Source organism: Bos indicus x Bos taurus, chromosome 8 (genome assembly GCF_003369695.1).
Source record: "Bos indicus x Bos taurus breed Angus x Brahman F1 hybrid chromosome 8, Bos_hybrid_MaternalHap_v2.0, whole genome shotgun sequence".
In the NCBI taxonomy this organism is placed as follows: domain Eukaryota; kingdom Metazoa; phylum Chordata; class Mammalia; order Artiodactyla; family Bovidae; genus Bos; species Bos indicus x Bos taurus.
The window spans coordinates 79,064,388-79,090,246 of NC_040083.1; the positions used below are offsets into that span (position 1 = coordinate 79,064,388).

Here is a 25,859-nt window from a genome sequence, read left to right on the forward strand (position 1 = left end):
AATTATACTTGCCTAGAACATCAGTTCATAGAATTCTCTGATGCATGATTGCATTGTATAAAGGGATTTCAGAAGAGAATGTACCATTGGCTTTTTATGAACCCGTTCTTAAGTGAGGTGTGCTTCTAAAAGACACACATTCTCCTCTCCAGAAAACTAAAAAGATTTAGGCAATTTGTACTTTTCGGTCCAAGTCATCCCATAAGTGTATGTATGCCAGTATATCAGAGTTGAGCTCTCTGAAAAATGAAGTACATAGGCTAACAAATCTTTCCAAGTGTTATTTGGCTCAGGCCCTTCTATTCTCTCTTGGTTCCACTCCAACAGCTAAATTAAATGAATAAGAAGTTGTAATTCACTTCCACAACACAGCACATACGATTTGGAAGGTGGCTGCTAGGTTCTATGGAGATATGACAACAGGCAAAGAAAGCCCAATGCCTGACTTCAGAAGGTAGGAAGCCAGTGGATTTTTAGCAAGCAATCCAAACAACCTCTCAGAATTTCTGTGCATTGAAAAGAGTCCTGTTTCACATGATTTATTTTCTAGGAAGCTTCATCAAAGGTAAGCCTTTGAACCGGAGTTTAGGAATATCTTTAAATGCTACTATTTTTTTATTTTTCTTCAGAATGATTGTAGAAAAACCACCTTCTGACCTTAGGATCATACCCATGGTTCTGTAAAACCATACTCAGAGGTCTTTACCTGACAGAGTATTTCGGTGCAGGGTGGCAGCAATAAGGTATTACAGCGGCTCACTCCAATACAGAATGTGCCCTTTGTGAACAGAGCCTAGGGAAAAACAAGCTAAACATGCTGTCAAAAAGACCTACATAACATTTTCACATAGCAGCAGCTGTTTTCTCTCTGAGCTTTTAGCCCAGAATCTCCAGAGAATGTTCTCTAAAACAAAGCTGGTTCAAACAGTTTCACAAAGGATGTACTTTAAAAATGAACTCTCTAAATAATTTTTTACTTCATGTGTTATTTCCCAAACCTCGTAATTAGAAAAGAAACCAAAGAAAAGGCAACATGAGTTTATCTTATTTTCTGTGTTTTCAATCCTTCAGAAAGTTAAGAGCACAAAGGTCTGACATTGAAAATTTTAGGGTCTGTAAATAAGAAAGTACTGTTTTTGTGTTTTTAAAAAAGAGGTCAATGAATATATACTATTGAAATTATCAAGCCAGATTGCATGATTTATAAACATTCACTTTCTAGCTGCTACAGAGGTAACAAAAACAGTTGATAATACTAATGCTGCTATTGTATCAATATGACTAAATACCTTTTGAATTTAATGAATACTAACTTTGTACTAGACCAGGAATCAGCAGACTATGTCCTATAGGCTAACTCCAGCTCACTGTCTGAATTTAGAATCTTAAAAAAATTCTATCCTCATTACTATTTCAGTTTCTTCATAATCTGTTCATTTCTCTTTCTTTCTTGGCAGTTTAAAGAACTTAGATTTCTGGCTAGCTTACTTTGATGTGTGGGAGTAGATGTGCAAGGGGTCTGGAGTGATCCTGCCTAAGAATGGTTTTACATTTTGAAATGATAGAGGGGAGGGAATCAAAGGAAGAGAGAGTAATATTTTGTGGTACATGAAAGTTTTATACAAAATTTAAATTTTGGCCTCCATAGACAAGTTATCATTAGTCACTTAGTCGCATCCGACTCTTTGGAACTCCATGAAATAAAACTCACCAGACTTCTCTGTGAAGTTTAACTGAAACTTTATCACACCCATTCATTTACATATTGCCTAAGTCTGCTTATATGTTGAATTATTGCAACAGAGACTCTACAGGTCTCAAAGCTTAAGATTGCTCTCTGGACCTTTACAGAAAACTAGGGAAGAATAGGTGTGAGAATACATTGATGATGTGCCATAGAAGACAAGATCCCTTGCCTCGGGGATGCCAATATACTATCTCATTTAAATCTCACAGCAATTTTAGAGGAGAAGGTACAATATTATTATCAACTCCATGAAATTATGAGACATGCTGTTATTATGTCCACAGGGCAACCAAAGTGGAACTTGTCACATCCTAAAAGATGCTGAGGGAAGTGGGATCTTCAGCTCACTCCAGAGCCCTCCCACAGATGCTGCTCATGAGATAGGCTGCCTAGGAAGCTAAGCTCTTTAAGTTGAAAAACAAAGCAAATCTTACTATGAAGAGAATGAAATAGCAATGAAGATATTATTTTATCAACAGGCTTTATTTTTGGACAGTTTTAGATTTACAGAAAAAAATGGAGTATATAGTACAGAAAGTGCTAATACATTACCCTCCACCTCTGCATACATTGCTTCTATTTGTGACACTTTATATTAGGGTAGTACATATGTGACAATTAAGAAGCCAATAATGATGTGTTATTATTAACTTAAGTCCATACTCTATTCAGATTTCTTTAGTTTGCCTCTAATGTCCTTTTCTGTTCTAGGATCTCATCTAAGACACTGCATCTAATCATTAGGCCTCCTTAAGCCCCTCCTGGCTATGACAGCTTCTCAGACTTTCCTTGTTTTTGAAGATCTTGACGTTTTCAGGAACACTGGTAAAGTGTTTTGTACACTGTCCCTCAATTTGAATCTGCCTGCTGTTTCTATCATGATAATGAGAGTTCTGGGTTCTGGGAGGAAGACCTCAGAGGTGAAGTGACATTTTCATCACATCGTATCAACAGTGTAGATGATCAGCATGAGTTGTAACCACTGATGTTGACCTTGTCACCTAGCTGCAGCAGTATTTGTCAGGTTTCTCCAGCATACAGTGACCTTCTTTCCCCCCTTTTCCATGGTGTAATATTTGGAAGGAAGTCACTGTCACAGCCCACACTTAAGGGATGCATCATCACATTCTCCTCCTTTAGGGTGGAGTATCTACACAAATTATTTGGAATTCTTCATGGGAGACTTGTCCCTGCTTATTAATTTACTCAATCATTTATTTATATCAATAAGGACTCTATGGATAGTGATTTTATACTTTGGGTCATAATTCAATATCACTTTATTTTCCTGTTCAAATTTTCCCAGGTCTGGCCACTGAGAACCCTTCTAGTTGGCTCCCATAGATATGAAATACTCCCAAAGATATGTTGAAATACTCCCATAGATATGTTGAAATACTCCCATAGATATGTCACATTGAAATACTCCCATAGATATTGTTGTTGTTTGAGAACTGGCGCTACAAGGCTTTCATGTATCCTATTCCTGTCTTAGAATCCACCATTGATCCAAAGAGCCCCAGTTCTTTCTAATGGCTCATGGGATTGGAAACCAAAGTGTGGGCAAGGGACATACTTGTTGCAACTAGGTGTCATTCGTTTAGGCCTTCTCAACTGACAGAGATAAGAAATATGTGTGTGTAAAGTAATCTGTATGTGGTAGGCTGAAAATGATCCCCCTCCCTCAAAAAAAAAAAAAAAAGATATCTACCTTAAGTCTCTGAAACCTGTGAATGTACATTATTTGGGAAAATGAAATTTGTAGATATGATTAAATTTCTTGCAATGTGGAGATAGTCCTGGATTGTCTGGTGGGCCCTAAATGCCATCGCATATATACTTATATGGAGAAGACAATGGCACCCCACTCCAGTACTCTTGCCTGGAAAATCCCATGGATGGAGGAGACTGGTAGACTGCAGTCCATGGGGTCGCTAAGGGTCGGACACAACTGAGCGACTTCACTTTCACTTTTCACTTTCATGCATTGGAGAAGGAAATGGCAACCCACTCCAGTGTTCTTGCCTGGAGAATCCCAGGGACAGGGGAGCCTGGTGGACTGCCGTCTATGGGGTTGCACAGAGTCGGACACGACTGAAGTGACTTAGCAGCAGCAGCAACAGCATATACTTATGAAAGAGACACAAAGGGGAGAGACATACAAAGAGGAGGAGGTGATGTGATCGTGGAGGTGAGATTGGGGTGATGCAGCCACAAGCCAAGGAAAGCGTGAAGCCACCAGAAGCTGGAAGAAGCGGGAAGAGACTCTCCCCTAGAGCCTCCAGAAAGATGGCAGGCCTGCTGACATGTTGATTTTAGACTTCGGCCCCCAGAATTTTGCTTGCTTTAAGCAACCCAGTTGTGGTAATTGTTACACATGTGTGCCTGCTACATGCATGCCAAGTCACTTCCGTCTTGTCTGACTCTTTGAGACCTTATGAACTGTAGCCCACCACGCTCCTCTGTCCATGCAGTTCTCTAGGAAAGAATACTGGAGTGAGGTGCCACTCACTTCTCTGGGGCATCTTCCTGATGCAGGGAACCAACCCATGTCTCTTACATCTCCTACATTGCCAGACGATTTCTTTACCACTAACACCAATTGGGAAGCTGAAATGTTACACAGCCACAGCAAACTGTGGAGATGGAAATGGCAACCCACTCCAGTATTCTTGCCTGGACAACCCCATGGACAGAGGAGCCTGACATGCTACAGTCCATGGGGTCGCAAAGAGTCAGACATGACTTAACAACTGCACAACAACAGCAACACAGCAAACTAAAACACCTGTGTATACACATAGGGGTACATTTCTGTCATCTGTATCCAAGGTAACATGAGTTAACTTATTAAGTTAAACCTGAGTTCTTCCTGATGCCTCCATCTCTAATCCATTACATGGGTCATTCTAAACTCCTACCCTTCAGTTCAGTTCAGTCGCTGAGTCGTGTTTGATTCTTTGTGACCCAATGAACTGCAGCCTCCCTGCAGGCTCCCTGTTCATTACCAACTCCCGGAGTCCACCCAAACCCATGTCCACTGAGTTGGTGATGCCATCCAACCATCTCATCCTCTGTCATCCCCTTCTCCTCCTGCCCTCAATCTTGCCCAGCATCAGGGTCTTCTCCAATGAGTCAGCTCTTCGCATCAGGTGGCCAAAGTATTGGAGTTTCAGCTTCAACATCAGTCCTTCCAATGAACACCCAGGACTGATCTCCTTTAGGATGGACTGGTTGGATCTCCTTGCAGTCCAAGGGACTCTCAACAGTCTTCTCCAACGCCACAGTTCAAAAGCATCAATTCTTCGGTGCTCAGCTTTCTTCACAGTCCAACTCTCACATCCATACATGACCACTGGAAAAACCATAGCCTTGACTAGACGGACATTTGTTGACAAAGTAATGTCTCTGCTTTTGAATATGCTGTCTATATTGGTCATAACTTTCCTTCCAAGGAGTAAGCATCTTTTAATTTCATGGCTGCAATCACATTCTGTAGTGATTTTGGAGCCCAGAAAAATAAAGTCTGACACTGTTTCCACTGTTTCTCCATCTATTTGCCATGAAGTGATGGGACCACATGCCATGATCTTCGTTTTCTGAAAGTTGAGCTTTAAGCCAACTTTTTCACTCTCCTCTTTCACTTTCATCAAGAGGCTTTTCAGTTTGTCTTCACTTTCTGCCATGAGGGTGGTGTCATCTGCATATCTGAGGTTATTGATATTTCTCCTGGCAATCTTGATTCCAGCTTGTGCTTCTTCTAGCCCAGTGTTTCTCATGATGTACTCTGCATATAAGTTAAATAAGCAGGGTGACAATATACAGACTTGACATACTCCTTTTCCTATTTGGAACCAGTCTGTTGTTCCATGTCCAGTTCTAACTGTTGCTTCCTGACCTGCATATAGGCTTCTCAAGAGGCAGGTCAGGTGGTCTGGTATTCCCATCTCTTTCAGAATTTTCCAGTTTATTGTGATCCACACAGTCAAAGGTTTTGGCATAGTCAATAAAGCAGAAATAGATGTTTTTCTGGAACTCTCTTGCTTTTTCGATGATCCAGTGGATGTTGGCAATTTGATCTCTGGTTCCTCTGCCTTTTCTAGAACCAGCTTGAACATCTGGAAGTTCACGGTTCATGTATTGCTGAAGCCTGGCTTGGAGAATTTTAAGCATCACTTTACTAGTGTGTGCGATGAGTGCAATTGTGTGGTAGTTTGAGCATTCTTTGGCATTGCCTTTGTTTGAGATTGGCATGAAAACTGACCTTTTCCAGTCCTGGCCACTGCTGAGTTTTCCACATTTGCTGATTCATAAATTCCCACTTCATTGGTAAGAAACTTGGCTCCCACATCTGTCATCAATTTATTAAACCGTTCAAGTCCAATATATATGTACAGCAGTCTCACAATGCCGTCTCTCCCAAAGGAAACAATTTTATCAGCCAGAATACAATACCACATGCAGTTCCTTTTGCCCTCTATTTTACGGACTCCATTCACTTTCAAAGTTATTTGTCAGCAACTTCCGGCCCCCAATTCCTTCAGTGAGATTGTTTCATGTATTGTAATACAGAGTCTCTTGAACCTGCATTAGAGTCTGCATTTTTTCACAGTGTATAATCTGACCACCCAAATTAAAAAAAAAATTGCATACATTGCATTTCACTTTTTGTGTTATAAGGTTCTGTAGGTTTTGACAAATACATGATATCACATTTGCATCACTACAGTATCATGAAAAGAGTTTCATTGCTCTAAAAGTCCCCTTTGCTCCACCTATTTCTCCCTGGAAACCACTGATCTCTTTATTGTTATCTCTATAGTTTTGCCTTTCCCAGAATGTCATATAGTTGGAATCCTACAGTACATAGTCCTTTCAGACTGGCTTCTTCTCCCTTAGCAATATGCATTTAAGATTCCTCTATGTCTTGTAGTGCTTAAGTGATTAATTTCTTTTTGATGCTAAATAATGTGTGCACATAGGTCTTCAATACAAATGGGTAAATACCTACTAGTTGCCAGAGCCAGCCGGCAAAGTCGATCAGGTCCCGAGAACGTGCACGGCGGGGCTAAGAAAGAAACTAAAGCAAGAGACTACAAAGATGGGATTGAGAGGTTCAGACACGTCACCACGAAGGGACGCAGTCTGACACCAACTTTATTCAACATCTCATATTTATACAGAAAAGTGTGAGAAAGACAAGACAGTTGACATTTTTTCTTGGTTGGCCTATACATCTTACAAACAGTCACAAGAAATCTTGAGAGCATGGGAATGGCTCCCTGTTATTATTTCTTACACCAGATAACATTTCTCTGTGCGTGAGAAGTTTGCACAGAACTCCAGGTGCCTGCAGTAAATAAGCGCCTAATCTCTGGGGTGGCGGGACAGAGAGCTATGTTTGCAAGCAAACCCTCAAGGACTGAGGCAGCTCCCAGAGCTGTGTCCTTCGGACAAAGGACCCCGTTCTCACGGCAGCTCCCCGCAACTAGTGATTGTGGGATCATATAGTAAGATCATATTTAGCTTGAGGAGGTCATTTATATGGATATTCTTATTCTAGAAAAGAAAAGTATTTTGTTGATAACCTTACTCTTTTAACTAAGAGAATCCAGGTCCTATGTTTTAGTATCTGATTGTCTTCTCTATGCCTTTTTATTCTCCATGTTATTTTATTGCATTAGCAATAAAATCTTGCCCATTTGGAAGACCCAATTTGAAATAAGAAAAATCCTGACAGATATTTTTTAAATAGCTTTATTACTTGGGCTTCCCTGGTAGCTCAACTGGTAAAGAATCTGCCTGCGATGCAGGACACCCCGGTTCGATTCCTGGGTTAGGAAGATCCCATGGAGAAGGGATAGGCTACCCACTCCAGTATTCTTGGGCTCCCCTGGTGGCTCAGATGGTAAAGAATCTGTCTGCAATACAGGAGACCTGGGTTTGATCCCTGGGTTGGGAAGATCCCCTGGAGGAGGTCATGGCAACCCACTCCAGTATTCTTGCCTGGAGAATCCCCATGGACAGAGGAGCCTGGTGGGCTACAGTCCATGGGGTCACAAAGAGTCAGATACAACTCAGTGACTAGGCGCATTACTTTCATATATGTAGAGTTATGAAATGAATGGCCAAGTTTGCACTGACTAATACAGTTCTCACTGATTAATAAAGGAATTACTTTCCACTAACAGATAAAAATTTTCAAACATTATACAATATGTATAATTTGGAAACTACATGAAAGCAATATTCTTACTAATATATGCCTAACATTCATTGTATTAGGATAATAAATTTGCCTTTTCTCTCCAACCACTAATGGGTTAACAGTTTATGACCTATAGTCTGCTCCCATTATTTTCTTTATGCATAATTAATGCCATATATTTCCTAATTTCCTTGAAGTGGGGACTATAATCTTTTCAATCCTGATTCTTAGTCCAATCTGATGTATATTGGCTACTCAATAAATGTTCATTAGGAGAATGGATGAAATTAATAAGGACACTGTTGAAGAATTTGTGACACTCAGCACCTTTTACATTTTACTTCTCCTCAGTATTTATTGTCTATTATGAACTCAGGGATGCATAGTTAAACACAACCTGGATAGCATACCTACCCAACTACAAGAAAGCCATTGTGCCCGTGGTAACTGACTACCTGCCCATCAGAGCCCTAGGCTGATGGGATTCCACAAAGACCACGCCAGCCAGCAAGACTCTAGGACAACAGAAGAATTTTCCAGAAGCCAAAGAAATGTGAGATTAGTGGAAAGAGAGGATATGGAAGATCCTTAAAGGCCTTGCCATCGGAACAAAGGAAAACCATGAGAGAGGAGGAAAGTAAGGCCAGACCACCGATGGAGATCAGCTTTCATCTCAGCTGAGGCTGGCCACAGTGGAGGGCTCAGCCATCTGAGAGGAGACTGGTTGGCAGTCTGCAGCAGAGTCAGCAACTGACCTTGACAGTGTACGTAAGAGAAAGGGAGAGACAAACACTGTCAGGATTTCTCAAGTTTTAATGTGCATAGAAATCACCAGGGAATCTTGTGAAACTGCTGATTCTGATTCAGAATCTGTTGATAAGATCTTCATTCTCGCATTCAGAAGATCGCGGTTGGGACAAAGAGTCTGCATTTCCAGCAAAATAATGTCCACAGACTACACCTTGACTAGCTGTGTAGGACTGAATTTCAGTGGAAATTCATAAGAAATCTCTACATCTGAGTTTACCTGGAAGTATCCAGATTAGATTTTCTGATATTAGGCAGAAAGAGAAGCTTGAGATAGAATTTCAGTTCAGTTTTAGAGGGAAAAATTCCATTGCTATATACACCTGATTTTATGACTTGAGAAATGCAGGCTTACTTTTACTCTTTAGTGTCCAATTCAAATACACCGTCCTCCCTAAAGTCTTTCCACCCATGTCCCTGCTTACTCTTGAAAACTCATGTCTCATGTGTTAGGGACTGACTCAAAATTCATGTTGAAATCTAATTACCAATGTGGTGGTATTTGGAGGTAATTAAGTTATGAGGGTGAGACCCACTTGAGTGGGATTGGTATCCTTACAAGAAGAGGCCAGAGAAGCAGCTTGCCCCTTTTTAGCCCCTTGAAGACCCAATAAGAAGTCAGCCATCTGCAGCCCAGAAGAGGATCCTCTCCAGAGCTTGACCATGCTAGCACCCTTATCTGGGGCTTACAATCCCCAGAACTATGAGAAACACATTTCTTTTGTTGAAACATCATCCAGTTACTGTATTTTGTTATGGCAGCCCAAGCCAAGACATCATGTTTCCTTTAAATCTTATTTTAGTGTATATCCCACATATATTATATATCACAGTGTTGAGGAGGAAGAATTTTCCTCTACGCTTCTAGGTTCTTCTGGCTGGTCTGAGAATTAATCTGACATGAGACAGATTAATAGGAGGAAAACAACTGTTTAATAACATGTATTCAAGGGAGAGAGAGACCCAGAGAAACACACCTAATTTATACTACACTTGTATCTACAGTGAAAGCACCCTTCCGGGAAACAAAATCCTGTATCTACTTTCTTTAGAGAGTTAGGGGGAAGGTCAAAGGTTCTCTTGGATGTTGACTGTTTTCAGTATGAAATAATTTGCACACCAAAAAAACATTTCAGAGTGGCAAATTTTGTTCCCTTACAACATATATTAAGTATGATAGCAGACACGTGGCTATCTCCTCTCTTTCTCCCCAAAGTGTTTAACAGAAAAGTAGTTGTGATTCCTTCTTGAATTGAAAATATTGGTTTAAAACAGAGTAGTGATAAAATGAGAATAGTCTCAAAAATTTAAGTACTATGTCATGATATTAAGCATTAATCCATAAACCATTTAAAAAGACAAAAAAGAAAGCATTGACAGTTGGCTGGGAATTTCTTTAAGGAACAAACACAAATGTTCTCACATTTTGGGAGATAAGGATGACTCAGCCAAAACAAGTCAGAGTTCTTTAGATAAGTAAGTATTTAATCCTTAAGGTGGTTAAAAGACTATCTTCAGTAAATCTAAAATTATCTTATAAAGACTGTAAAACTAATAATAGTGATCACATGCAAACTTTAAAATATGATCAAAGTTAGTTTTTACTTTACAGAAAGCTTCCAAGTTTCGGTTTTCTTTTAGCAATCAAAAAGTTAGGTACAGTAGAATTGTTTCATACATTAAAGTTAAGTTCTAATGCAAAAGACTAAAATTGAGTTTAATCCAAATTCCTCTTTTAAATCCTTTAAAACATCAGTAATGTATGTATTTGTCATCAATTTTCTTTTTTTGTCAAGTACTTATAGTTGAATTCCTATAATTTATATTCACAAAGTAAGCTAGATTTCCACTGTATAGCACTAGGAAAATAAGAATGTTGAAAATGTATTTTACTAAAATCCATTTATAGTTTGTCCTGTTTTTGTTCAGAACAGTAAAGACCTTTTCATCATTTTGCAAATAAATCTAGCATGAACAACAAAGAAGTAAAGCTCGTCTTGGTTAGAAAAATATCCCTCCGTTCCCTGGAATTATTGTGTGCATTAGGGCATGAATTAGGTAGGCCTCCAAGGATTTGAGCAATAATATTGTACACTCATCCATTTGCTCACATAGGAGGAGAAGACATGAACTGTGAAATGATCGTTGAAAATCTAGAACTTGTTTTTTAGCCATGAAATCCTGACATAATGATTACAGTATCAAGAAAAAGAAAAAACAGGTGTTTCAGGTGTTTTACTAGTCTTATAAAAGTAAAGACTGAACTTTAGCACTGCTTTTAGGATTTCCTGCTGTCCACCAGTGAGCTTTTCTGAAATTGTTACTGAACAGATGTACCCACCAGACCATGATCTAGAAACTGGAGAGAGCAATCCATGGTTAGCCCTGACTGTTAGTAAAACCAGTTTTTCTTCTGGACTTTTATTTCTCTTGATTTTCCAATTCTTGTGACAATATCAGTGTCTTAATTGCAGTAGAAATAGCAGTATCTTCATAGCTGATGGTGCAAGTCCTTTTACCTATTATACTAGTGCCTTGACTATTTGGGGACCTTTTTTTCATTTTTAAATTTAAATTTATTTTTTAATTTTTAAATTATAAATTTTTAAAAATTTCTTATATCATTTAATGGTTACTTACCATTTGCAGTTACTACAAAATATTGGTTCTATTCCCCACATTGTACAGTATATCCTTGAGCCTGTCTTCAGTTCAGTTCAGTCCAGTCGCTCAGTCGTGTCCTACTCTTTGCGACCCCATGAATCGCAGCACACCAGGTCTCCTGCTCCATCACCAACTCCCGGAGTTTACCCAAACTCATGTCCATCGAGTTGGTGATGCCATCCAGCCGTTTAATCCTCTGTCATCCCCTTCTCAGCCATCTCATCCTCTGTCATCCCCTTCTCCTCCTGCTCTCAATCTCTCCCAGCACCAGGGTCTTTTCAAATGAGTCAATTCTTCACGTGAGGTGGCCAAAGTACTGGAGTTTCAGCTTCAACATCAGTCCTTCCAATGAACACCCAGGACTGATCTCTTTTAGAATGGACTGGTTGGATCTCCTTGCAGTCCAAGGGACTCTCAAGAGTCTTCTCCAACACCACAGTTCAAAAGTATCAATTCTTTGGCGCTCAGCTTTCTTTATAGTCCAACTCTCACATCCATACATGACCACTGGAAAAACCATAGCCTTGACAAGACGAACCTTTGTTGGCTAAGTAGTCTCTGCTTTTGAATATGCTGTCTAGGTTGGTCATAACTTTCCTTCCAAGGAGTAAGCATCTTTTAATTTCATGGCTGCAATCACCATCTGCAGTGATTTTGGAGCCCCCCAAAATAAAGTCTGACACTGTTTCCACTGTTTTCCCATCTATTTGCCATGAAGTGATGGGACCACATGCCATGATCTTCTTTTTCTGAATGTTGAGCTTTAAGCCAACTTTTTAACTCTCCACTTTCACTTTCATCAAGAGGCTCTTTAGTTCCTCTTCACTTTCTGCCATGAGGGTGGTGTCATTTGCATATCTGAGGTTATTGATATTTCTCCCGGCAACCTTGATTCCAGCTTGCGCTTCCTCCAGCCCAGCGTTTCTCATGATGTACTCTGCATATAAGTTAAATAAGCAGGGTGACAATATAGAGCCTTGATGAACTCCTTTTCCTATTTGGAACCAGTCTGTTGTTCCATGTCCAGTTCTAACTGTTGCTTTCTGACTTGCATATAGGTTTCTCAAGAGGCAGATCAGGTAGTCTGGTATTCCCATCTCTTTCAGAATTTTCCAGTTTATTGTGATCCACACAGTCAAAGGCTTTGGCATAGTCAATAAAGCAGAAATAGATGTTTCTCTGGAACTCTCTTGCTTTTTCCATGATCCAGTGGATGTTGGCAGTTTGATCTCTGGTTCCTCTGCCTTTTCTAGAACCAGCTTGAATATCTGGAAGTTCACAGTTCACGTATTGTTGAAGCCTGGCTTGGAGAATTTTAAGCATCACTTTACTAGTGTGTGCGATGAGTGCAATTGTGTGGTAGTTTGAGCATTCTTTGTCATTGCCTTTCTTTGGGATTGGAATAAAAACTGACCTTTTCCAGTCCTGTGGCCACTGCTGAGTTTTCCAAATTTGCTGGCATATTGAGTGCAGCACTTTCACAGCATCATCTTCCAGGATTTGAAATAGTTTAACTGGAATTCCATCACCTCCACTAGCTTTGTTCGTAGTGATGCTTTCCAAGGCCTACTTGACTTCACATTCCAGGATATCTGGCTCTAGGTCAGTGATCACACCATCGTGATTATCTGGGTCATGAAGATCTTTTTTGTACAGTTCTTCTGTGTATTCTTGCCACCTCTTCTTAGTATCTTCTGCTTCTGTTAGGTCCATACCATTTCTGTCCTTTATCGAGCCCATCTTTGCATGAAATGTTCCCTTGGTATCTCTCATTTTCTTATCTTAGCATCCAATAATTTGTACTTCTCAACCCCACCCCAACCCCTACATTGCTCCTCACCCCAATATAAACACCATTTGTTCTCTGTATCTGTAAGTCTTCTGCTCTTTTGGTATATTTGCTAGTTTGTAGTATATTTTAGATTCCACATATAAGTGATATCAGATCAGATCAGATCAGTCACTCAGTTGTGTCCAATATCATATAGTATTTGTCTTTTGTTGTTCAGTCACCCAGTCGTATCCGACTCTTTGCAACCCCGTGGACTGCAGCACACCAGGTCTCTCAGTTCCTCACCATCTCCTGAAATTTGCCCATGTTCATTGCATTGGTGATGCCATCCAGCCATCTCATCCTCTGACACCTTCTTCTCCTTCTGCCTTCAATCTTTCCCAGCATCAGGGACTTTTCCAATGAGTCAGCTGTTCATATCAGAAGACCAAAATACTGGAGTTTCATCTTCAGCATCATTCCTTCTAATGAGTATTCAGGGTTGATTACCCTAAAGTTGACTGATTTGACCCCCTTGCTATCCAAGGGACTCTCTGGAGTCTTTCCCAGCACCACAGTTCGAAGGCATCAATTCTTCAGCGCTCAGCCTTCTTTACGGTCCTGCTCTCATAACTGTAAGTGACCCCTGGGAAAATCATAGCCTTGACTCCACGGACATTTGTCGCCCAAGTTATGTCTCTGTTTTTAAACACTCTGTCTAGGTTTGGCAGCTTTCCTGCCAAGAAGCAAATGTCTTCTGATTTCATGGCTGCAGTCACCATGCTCAGTGATTTTAGAGCCCAAGAAGAGGAAATCTGCCACTACTTCTACCTTTTCCTCCTCTATTTGCCTTGAAGTAATGGAGCCAGATGCCATGATCTGAGTTTTTTAATGTTTAATTTTAAGCCAGATCTTTCACTCTTCTCCTTCACCCTCATCAAAAGGCACTTTAGTTCCTCTTCACTTTCTGCCATTACAGTAGTACCACCCGCGTATCTGAGGTTGTTGATGTTTCTCCCACCTATCTTGATTCCAGCTTGTAACTCATCCAGCCTGGCATTTCTCACTATGTTCTCGGTGTATAGATTAAACAAACAGGGTGACAGCAGACAGCCCTGCGGTATTTGTTTCTCAATCTTGAACCAATCAGTTGTTCTATACAGGGTTCTAACTGTTGCCTCTTAACCTGCATACAGATTTCTCAGGAGACAGGTAAGATGTCAGGTATTTCCATCTCTTTAAGAGCTTTCCACAGTTTATTATGATCCACACAGTCAAAGGCTTGGCATAGTCGATTAAACAGAGGTAGGTGTGTTTCTGGAATTCCTTTGTTTTCTCTATGATCCAGCAAATCCTGGCAAAATGACCTCTGATTACTCCTTTTCTAAACCCAGCTTGGACATCTGGAAGTTCTTGGTTCCAATAATGCTAAAGTCTAGCATGCAAGATTTTAAGCATGACCTTACTAGCATGGAAGATGAGTGCAATTGTCCGATGGTTAGCACATTCTTTAGTACTACCCTTCATGGGAATTGGGATGAGGATTGGCCTATTCCAATCTTGTGGCCACTGCTGGGTCTTCCAAATTTGTTGACATAATGAATGCAACACCTTTGTGGCATCATCCTTTAGGGTTTTAAATAGTTCTATTGGAATTCCCTCACATCCACTAGCTTTATTACCAGCAGTGCTTCCTAAGGCCCACTTGACTTTCTCTTCAGATGTCTGGCTCTGGGTGGCTGACCACATCATTGAAGTAATCCAGTTCATTTGGATCTTTTTTGTATTCTTTTTTGTATTCATGGATCTTCCATGTATTCTTTCCATCTCTTCTTGATCTCTTCAGCATCTACTAGGTCTCTACAATTTATGTCCTTTATCATGCTCATCTTTGGGCAAAATGCTCCTTTGATATCTCCAACTTTCCTGAAGAGATCTCTAGTCTTTCGCCTTCTGATGTTTTCTTCTAGTTCTATACACTGTTCACTGAAGAAGGCCTTCTTGTCTCTCTGTGCTGTTCTTTGGAAATCTGTGTTTAGTTTGATATACCTTTCCCTTTCTCCCTTGCTTTTCACTTCCCTTCTTTTTTTAACTGTTTGTAAGACCTCCTCAGATAACCACTTTGCCTTCTGCTTTTCTATTTCTTTGGGATGGTTTTGTTTGCTGCCTCCTGTACAATATTACAGACTTCTATCCATAGTTCTTCAGGCATACTCTTAACTAGATCTAATCCCTTGAATCTATTCATTACCTCCACTGCATATTCATAGGGGATTTGGTTGAAGTCGTACCTGGCTGGCCTAGTGGTTTTCCCCACTTTCTTTAGTTTAAGAATGAATTTTGCTATGAGAAGCTGGTGCTCTCAGCCACAGTCAGCTCCAGGTCTTGTTTTTGCTAATTGTATACAGCTTCTCCATTTTCAGGTACAAAGAATGCAATCAATTTGATTTTGATATTGGCCATATGGTGATGTCCATGTGTAAAGTCATCTCTTGTGTGGTTGAAAAAGGTATTTGCTATGACCAATGCATTCTCTTGGCAGAATTCAGTTAGCCCTTGCCCTGCTTCATTTTGTTCTCCAGGGCCAAACTTGCCTGTTACTCCGGGTATCTCTTGACCTCCTACTTTTGCATTCCAATCCCCAATGATGAATAGAACATCTTTTTTTGGTGTTAGCTCCAGGAGATCTTCATAGGTCTTCTAGGTCTTCATAGAACTGATCAACTTCAGCTTCTTCAGAATCGGTGGTAGGGGCATAGACTTGAATTACTGTGATGTTGAATGGCTTGCCTTGGAAACAAATGGAGATCTTTCTGTCATTTTTGAGGTTGCATCCAAATACTGCATTTTAGACTCTTTTGTTGATTATGAGGGCTACTCCATTTCTTCTATGGGATTCTTGCCACAGTAGTAGATATAATGGTCATATGAATTAAATTTGCCCATTCCTGTCCGTTTTAGTTCACTGATTCCTAAGATGCCTATGTTTATTCTTACCATCTCCTGCTTGACCACGTGCAATTTACCTAGATTCATGGCCCTAACATTCCAGGTTCCTATGCAATACTGTTATTGAAGCATTGGATTTTACTTTCATCGCCAGATCTACCCACAGCTGAGCATCATTTCTGCTTTGGCCCAGCCTCTTCATTCTTTCTGAGGCTATTTAGTAGTTCTCTTTTGCTCTTCCTGGGTTTCTGTGATAGCTCAGTTGGTAAAAAAATCCACCTACAATGCGGGAGACCTGGGTTCGATCCCTGGGTTGGAAAGATCCCCTGGAGAAGGGGAAGACTACCCACTCCAGTATTCTAGCCTGGAGAATTTCATGGACTACAGTCCATGGGGTTGCAAAGAGTCAGACACCACTGAATGACTTTCACTTTGCTCTTCCCCAGTAGCATGCTGGACACCTTCAGACCTGGGGGACTTGTCTTCACTGTCATATCTTTTTGTCCTTTTTTACAGTTCATGAGGTTCTCACAGCAGATATACTGAGGTGGTTTGCCATTCCCACCTCCATTGGATCACGTTTTGTCAGAATTCTCTGCTATGACCCATCTGTCTCAGGTGGCCCTGCACGGCATGGCTCATAGCTTCACTGAGTTACATAAGCCCCTTTGCCATGACAGGGCAGTGACCCGTGAAGGGGTATTTGTCTTTAACCAGTTTTAATTCTCTTTCAAGAGCATGCAGGAGTATGGTTGACAATATAGTCACAGCTTATACCTCTGAGAATGTGAAGGTGTTGAAATAACAAATTGTCATTTTTCAGTGGCAACTATGTTACCTCCAACTTTTTCGTAATGCTGTTTCAAAATTTCCTTCATGTAATTCAAGACTGTTGGTTTTATCTTGATTTTCTCCACAGATCTTAAGACAGCTGTTCATTCTAATAGAACTTGAGGTCTTTGAACCCTGAAAACATTTGTACATTTTTTAAAAAGTTTATTTCTGTCTTTGCATTCCCAAAACTAAAATAGAAATAATTTAATCTTATTTCTATAGTAAATGCTTTATTATAGTCATCAATATTTACATTTCTGAGACTTATTAGTCACCCAGAAACATACACACATACTTTCTCAGTGTTGAGTGTTTTCAAATTTAATAACTTCTAAACCAGTTTTTGGAACCTATCACAAACTGTTGTGCTAAGTTATATATGAAAGTGTTAGTTGCTTAGTCGCGTCTGACTCTTTGCCACCCTGTGAACTGTAGCCCATAAGGCTTCTCTGTCCATGGGATTCTCCAGGCAAGAATACTGGAGTGGATTGCCATTCCCTTCTCCAGGGATCTTTTCAACCCAGGGATCAAACCTGGGTCTCCTTCATTGCAGGCAGATTCTTTACCATTTAAGCCACCAGGGAAGCCCAAGTTATATATATGCATGAATCTAATTTCTTCACTGTTAGAATATAAGCAAACTGAGAAGTACTGTCCTATACTGTACCTTAAAATAAAAGAATGAACGTGCATTCATTTGAGCATAAAAGAATATTCATTTATCAAAAAATATACATTCTAGATGATTTTTTGACAATATTTGGAGAACTCTTTTATAAAAATTTGAGAGCATCCAAAAATAAAAATATAAAATTTACCTTTCTTTTGAAACAAATTATTTTGTGTTACTTAAAAACTTAAGTTATAAAAGATTTAAATCAGTGTCTTAGTTTATTCAAGACAATAGATGTCCATGTTGATTACCCTTATATGCTGTTATTTGATTACTTAGACCCCATGGACTGCAGCACACCAGGTTTCTCTATCCTTCACCACCATCTCCCACTTATACATTCAGAAAAAAATTCAGAAATGTCAATTTTAGGGTTCCTCTAGGGTCTGTCGGGCATCACCAGAGTGAATTGATCAGGGAGTTGAAGAGGGCTTCAAAGGTGGCAAGTGAAGTCAGTACCTCAGTAACCGGTCAGTATATGTTTTGTGCTTTATTCTTTTATCGCAAAAAAGAGAAGAAAGACTGCTGTGAATGAAGATTCCTCTGCATTTTAGCACTGCTTTTTCTACTGTAGTTGGCTTTTGAATGAGGATGACAATGGAAGAGATGAAGAATGAAGCTGAGACCACTTCTATGGTTTCTCTGCCCCTCTATGCAGTCATGTATCCTGTGTTTAATGAGCTAGAACGAGTAAATCTGTCTGCAGCTCAGACATTGAGAGCAGCTTTCATTAAGGCTGAAAAAGAAAATCTAGGACTCACACAAGACATAATTATGAGAATTTTAGAGGGAAAAAAGTGTAGAAGTCAACTTCACAGAATCCCTTCTTCAAATGACAGCTGGTGATGTAGAAGAGTATATGATTGAACGATCAAAGCCAGAATTTCAGGACCTAAACGAAAAGGCACAAGGACTTAAACAAATTCTCAGTAAGATCCCAGATGAGATCAACGACAGAGTGAGGTTTCTGCAGACAATCAAGGATATAGCTAGTGCAGTAAAAGAACTTCTTGATACAGTAAACAATGTCTTCAAGAAATATCAATACCAGAACCGCAGGGCACTTGAACACCAAAAGAAAGAATTCGTAAAGTACTCCAAAAGTTTCAGTTATATTCTGAAAACTTATTTTAAAGATGGCAAGGCAATAAATGTTTTCATAAGTGCCAACAGACTAAATCATCAAACCAACTTGATACTTCAGACCTTCAAAACTGTGGCCTGAGAGTTGTATATGTTAAGAGACATACTTCTCAGTGGCATCATTGGACTGCCTTTATCTGTAAATTTTAAAGTTTGACTGTATAAATTATCAGTCCCTCCTGAAGGGATCTAATAACCCAGGATGTTGAATGGGATTATTGCCATCTTACACCACATTTTTGTAAAATGTAGCTTAATCATAATCTCACACTGAAGATTTTGCATCACTTTTGCTATTATCATTCTTTTAAGAATTATAAGCCAAAAGAATTTATGCCTTAGTGTGTCATTATATAACGTTCTTTAAAAGAATTGTAAATATTGGTATTTGTTTCTGACATTTTAACCTGAAAGTGATATGCTGCAAGATAATGTATTTAACAATATTTGGTGGCAAATATTCAATAAATAGTTTACGTCTGTTAAACATTTCTTTACTTGAAAAAATGCATATATATATATGTGAATATATATATGATCAGAAGACCAAGACAACTTGGTGTAACGTCTGCTGCTGCTGCTAAGTCACATCAGTTGTGTCCGACTCTGTGGGACCCCATAGACGGCAGCCCCCGGGCTTCTGTCCTGGGATTCTCCAGGCAAGAACATTGGAGTGGGTTGCCATTTTCTTCTCCAGTGCATGAAAGTAAAAAGTGAAAGTGAAGTCGCTCAGTCGTGTCCAACTCTTCGCAACCCCATAGACTGTAGCCTAGCAGGCTCCTCCATCCATGGGATTTTCCAGGCAAGAGTACTGGAATGGGTTGCCATTGCCTTCTCTGGTATAATGTCTAAAGAACTTCTAATGGAGGCTTATTAGCAGTTTATCAGGTAATAAAGCTACAAGAATTCCTATTTTTTTGTCCTTAATCACTCTGGGCAAAAAGTAGTTAATGGAGATATTTTTGTTAGTTACGGTATTTGAGATACTGAGTATTTTTCCAACCTTTGTTTTAAGAGACTTAGAAGAAGTAGATGGCAGTTTACAGTGTCTTCACATTCTACATGTCTACACAGAGCCATGTTTGAGCTCTGTGACAGTGTAAGATTAAGTCTTTCTGGCATGCTGGGCCGTAATAAGCTTTGTGTCTTTTTTCCATATATAGCCACAACTAATAGTAATTTGAAGCTATATCGATGCTAGTTGGTTTGAAATTGTCATGAGTGTTAATATTATATACACTCTTTAAATATGTACAGTTTTGTTTCACCATAGAGAAGTTCTAAGGAAATTATGTATCAAGTATTCATGTTAAGTGATTTCATTTTTCAACTATGATAAAATAAAGGAAAAAAATCAGAAAAATAAAAAAGAAATGTCCATTTTAACATTATCTTCAGAGTATGGTGTTAGAGTAAGCAAAAGTGCTGTAACAAAGAAACCCCAGGAGGTACAATGGTTCAAGGGCAATAGAATTAGACTCCTCACTTGTGTAATAGTCCTGGTTATTGCAACTCTGATGTTTGTTCTCCAGGAGGTAACTCAGGAACCCAGACTCTTTCCATCTTTGTGGCTCTTAGGGGCTCACTGTAACCAGACTGTGGAAGTGGGACAAGGGGCAGAAGATTTACACTTATTTCTATAAAGGTACTTCCACTCATAAGCCATCAGCTAAATTCAGTCACAATAATCACATCTACCCTGAGGCACACTGGGAAATGTAGTTTAACCACTGCCATTTGGGAGGGGAAATCAATTTTCTGTGAATAGCTAGAGTTCCAGCAGGCCATGGCACCCGACTCCAGTACTCTTGCCTGGACAATCCCATAGACGGAGGAGCCTGGTGGGCTGCAGACCATGGGGTCGCTAAGAATGGGACACGGCTGAGAGACTTCACTTTCACTTTTCACATTCATGCATTGGAGAAGGAAATGGCAACCCACTCCAGTGTTCTTGCCTGGAGAATCCCAGGGACAGGGGAGTCTGGTGGGCTGCCATTTCTGGGGTTGCACAGAGTCGGACACGACTGAAGCGACTTAGCAGCAGCAGCAGCAGCCAGCTACATCAGAAGACCCCTGGTGGCTCAGACAGTAAAGAACCCACCTGACAATGCAGGAGACGTGGGTTCAATCCCTGGGTCGGGATGATCCCTTGGAGAAGGAAGTGGCAACCCACTCCAGTGTTCTTGCCTGGAAAATCCCACGGACAGAGGAACCTGGTAGGCTACAGTCCATGGGGTCATGAAGGGTCGGAGAAGACTGAGAGACTAACACTTTCTGGCTACATCAGGTCAGACAACTACACACAATTACAGTGATGTGGGAGACTATTTTCTAGGTTTGAAAGTTACTCAGATTAGGATTTACATGAGCCTTTCACTTTGCAGATTTGAGTCCGGGACACTAAGTTTGCTTTCACTATTGGAACAGTTACAGCTAAGTCACTTCAGTCGTGTCCAACTCTGTGCAACTCCACAGACGGCAGCCTACCAGGCTCCCTGGTCCCTGGGATTCTCCAGGCAAGAACACTGTTGGAATAGAGATGTGTATTATGGAGAGACACATGTGCATGTGTGCTCAGTCACTTCAGTCGTGTCTGACTTTGCAACCCTATGGACTGTAGCCCGCCAGGCTTCTCTGTCCACAGGATTCTCCAGGCAAGAAGATTGAAGTGGGTTGCTGTGCCCTCCTCCAGGTGATATTCACCCAGGGATTGGACTCACAGCTCTTATGTCTCCTGCATTGGCACAGGCAGATGCAAAACTAGAGCTACCAAGATTGCCACTTTCTGGTAAGAGGGATTGCTGCCACCTGGAGGATGAACACCAGAGTGAAAATCCAATTTTGGGGAAGCTCGGAACAGTTGTGTAAATGCTGGCTCTTATGCTTTAAAATTTGAACTTCATGTAAAATGGTGCACAGGCACAAAGCCTTTTCCTTCCTAAACTGTACCCAAGCAACCTGAAGTTGGTCCAGGACTACTCTATTTCTTTCCCTTAGAAGAAATAGATCAAGCTCACAGAAATATAATAACGAGCCAAGTCAAGCTGAGAGGGAAAAAGCTTTGAGTGCTAGTTCTAAGGCTTTGCTGTGGGGCTTTGAAATCTTCACATTAGGACCTGGGGCTTCCCTCATAGCTCAGTCGGTAAAGAACCTGCCTGCGATGCAGGAGACCTGGTTTGATTCCTGGGTCTGGAAGATCCCTTGGAGAAGGAAATGGCAACCCACTCCAGCATTCTTGCCTGGAGAATCCCATGGACAGAGGAGCCTGGCGGGCTACAGTCCATGGGGTCACAAAGAGTTGGGCATGACTGAGTGATTTTCACTACTACTGCTTTCACTAATGGGTGGAACTAGTCTAATTTATTTTCTAATTGGACACATTCATTTTCCAAATTCATAATGAATTAGAGAGAAATAAGTTCTATTATAAACTGTTCATTTAAGAATTCCCTGAGTCAGAGACCTGTCCTGGGCAAGGATCCAGCTCTGACGTGTGGCTATTTTATGCCAGCTTGACACCTACCTGAATGTTCAGGCATCTGCCATTTACACAGTCGAACATTTTAAATATCACCCTTGCTAGATCCCCTCTTAAGGAACATTCTCCCAAGTATAGGGATGAAGACTCCTGGCCTCAAAGGAAGGCCACCTTTAAAGTCAGATTTTGATAGGATGCTTCTGCTTTGTAAATGTTTTTCCATATCTGGGCAAGGAGCCTGTTCATTTAGGATTGGAATGGCTACGCCACACTGTTGGTGCAGGAAATGTGTTTCTCTTGAAAGTTGCCTTTGAATAAGATAGGATGGCCCATCTTCACAGGGAATTAGCAAATAAAGTTGTGTAGTCTCAAATTCAGTAGAACTCTTATTTTGATTGGTTCTAAACACTACCAGGTACAATACAAATCTAAAATAAGAGGTGTCAAAGACTCCCAGAAAAAAAGAAGTAAATAAAACAAATGAAGCCGAAATATTTATACTTTTTATGAGCATAACTTTGAGAAAAACTGTTCAGGATGATAGAAATAAAAGTGTGGACTTCATGAAGCAATCAATCAGTAAATTATATATTATCACCTGCACAAATACTTTGAAATGGATTAAAGAGATAAGGCTTCAGAGATCTAAATTTTATAATTATTTTCTACTTGGAAAAAATTCCTTTTCTTTTCCAAGTGACAATCAGTTACTCAACTGAATTATGAAATCTAAGCTTAAAGGTATATATTATCTTTACCAAATAAAAATGTAACTTTGGTATATAAAGTATTCCGCAGAAACCCTGCTCAGAGTACAAGAGTACACCCCACTCCAGTACTCTTGCCTGGAAAATCCCATGGATGGAGGAGCCTGGTAGACTGCAGTCCATGGGGTCACTAAGAGTCGGACACTACTGAGCGACTTCACTTTCGCTTTTCACTTTCATGCATTGGAGAAGGAAATGGCAACCCACTCCAGTGTTCTTGCCTGGAGAATCCCAGGGAAGGGAGAGCCTTGTGGGCTGCCATCTATGAGGTCACAGAGTCAGACACGACTGAAGCAACTTAGCAGCAGCAGCAGCAGCAGAAACCCTGCTACAAAATTATAAGATTAGGATCAAAAAGATACAAGTTGGCACCCTTGGCATCAGACAGACAATCAATAGATGTAAAAATTATTCAAGGAACTTTTCCTTCTACTAGGATCTTTTACTATAATTTGAACAGTTCTAATGGGACTTCCCTGGTGGCTCAGCGGTAGAGAATCCACCTGCCAATGCAGGATACAGGGGGCGGGGTTGATTTTGGGGTTGGGAAGATCCCCTGGAGAAGGAAATGGCAACCCACTCCAGTGTTCTTGCCTGGGAAATCCCATGGACAGAGGAGGCTGGCAGGCTCCAGTCCATGGGACCACAAAGAATCACATGCAACTTAGCATCTGAACAACAACAAAAGGGCTTTAATACTACACCATAAAATTAACTTGAAGAAGTTTGTTTTAAGCACTAGTGAAACTTACTTACATCTTTTAATACTGAAAAATCCAAAACCAAATTTATTTTTATGAATTTGAGTAAAAGAACAGATAGACATATTCTCCCTGATTTTTATCACAGACCAAAAATTCAATGCAAACATGACATTGTAGTTTATGTAAAGTTTTAATTTATTTTTGGTAAAAGGCTAAAACTGTAGCTTCCTAAATTTATTACATTTATTCTTACACCATTATTCAAAAGTACTATATAAAAGGAAACATGGATTCAGTTAAATTGATTTTTTAAAGCCATTGTTATACAATTGACTCTGGTAAATTTTCAACACTACTGAGTTATATGGACCTACAGACGTTTTCTGTTTACACTATCTAAGGGATGTTTTAAGGTGTTTAATTTTTCTGATATGTTCTTAATATTTTTTTTTAATTTTACTTGTTTGTTTATTTATTTATTTGACCTTGCTGGGTCTTCATTGATGCACACAGGATTTCTCCAGTGGGGGCTACTCTTTCGTTGCTGAGCACTGGCTCTAGAGTGCATGGGCTTTAGTAGCTGTAGCACTTGGGTTCAGTAGCTCCCAGGCACGTGAAATAGTCCCAGATCAGGGAGCAAACCCATGTCCCTGCATTGGCAGGTGAATTATTAACCACTGGACCCCCACAGAAGTCCTGATAGGTTCTTAATATTAACAGTAATTTAAGTGATTTAATGTCAACTTGTAAGTTCTTACTGGCTTTGATATCTTGGAATAGCAGTTTAGTTCAGTTCATTTCATTTCAGTCGCTTAGTCATGTCCAACTCTATGCAACCCTATGAATTGCACCACGCCAGGCCTCCCTGTCATCACCAACTCCCGGAGTTCACTCAGACTCACGTTCATTGAGTCAGTGATGCCATCCAGCCATCTCATCCTCTGTCACCCCCTTCTCCTCCTGCCCCCAACCCTCCCAGCATCAGAGTCTTTTCCAATGAGTCCACTCTTTGCATGACATGGCCAAAGTACTGGAGTTTCAGCTTTAGCATCATTCCTTCCAAAGAACACCCACGACTGATCTCCTTTAGAATGAACTGGTTGGATCTCCTTGCAGTCCAAGGGACTCTTAACAGTCTTCTCTAACACCACAGTTCAAAAGCATCAATTCTTTGGTGCTCAGCTTTCTTCACAGTCCAACTCTCACATCCATACATGACCACTGGAAAAACCATAGCCTTGACTAGACAGACCTTTGTTGGCAAAGTTAATGTCTCTGCTTTTGAATATGCTATCTAGGTTGGTCATAACTTTCCTTCCAAGGAGTATGCGCCTTTTAATTTCATGGCTGCAGTCACCATCAGCAGTGATTTTGGAGCCCCAAAAAATAAAGTCTGACACTGTTTCCACTGTTTCCCCATCTATTTCCCATGAAGTGATGGGACCAGATGCCATGATCTTAGTTTTCTGAATGTTGAGCTATAAGTCAATTTTTTCACTCTCCTCTTTCACTTTCATCTTGGGTTGCCGGGAAATTTTCTGAAGGTAACGTTTTAAGGGGCAGAGAAGATGTCTGTTGCATGTGTTTTAGTGAATTTTTTCTTTTAGATAACTGGTAATGGCACCCCACTCCAGTACTCTTGCCTGGAAAATCCCATGGATGGAGGAGCCTGGAAGGCTGCAGTCCATGGGGTTGCTGAGGTTTGGACAGGACTGAGCGACTTCACTTTCACTTTTCAATTTCATGCATTGGAGAAGGAAATGGCAACCCACTCCAGTGTTCTTGCCTGGAGAATCCCAGAGTTGGGAAGCCTGGTGGGCTGCCGTCTATGGAGTCGCACAGAGTTGGACACGACGGAAGTGACTTAGCAGATTCACATACAGTTGTAGGAAAATATAGAGATCTCATGCATCCTTTACCCTAATGGGATCATCTTGCAGATGTCAGTGCAATATTCCAACTAGGATATTGACATTGATGCCATCAAGATACAAAAGAGTTCCACCATTGTGTTGCACTTTGAAAGTCACAGTCACTTCTCTCCAGCCCTCATCGAATTCCCAACCCCAAGCAACCACTACTTTGTGCTCCAGTTCTATAATGTTGTCATTTCA

At 40.4% G+C, this 25,859-nt stretch overlaps 1 pseudogene; it reads left to right on the top strand.

Moving 5' to 3' along the window:
* The first annotated feature begins 387 nt into the window (after positions 1 to 387).
* Positions 388 to 19,281, top strand: LOC113897407 (annotated as a pseudogene).
* Positions 19,282 to 25,859: the final 6,578 nt, after the last annotated feature.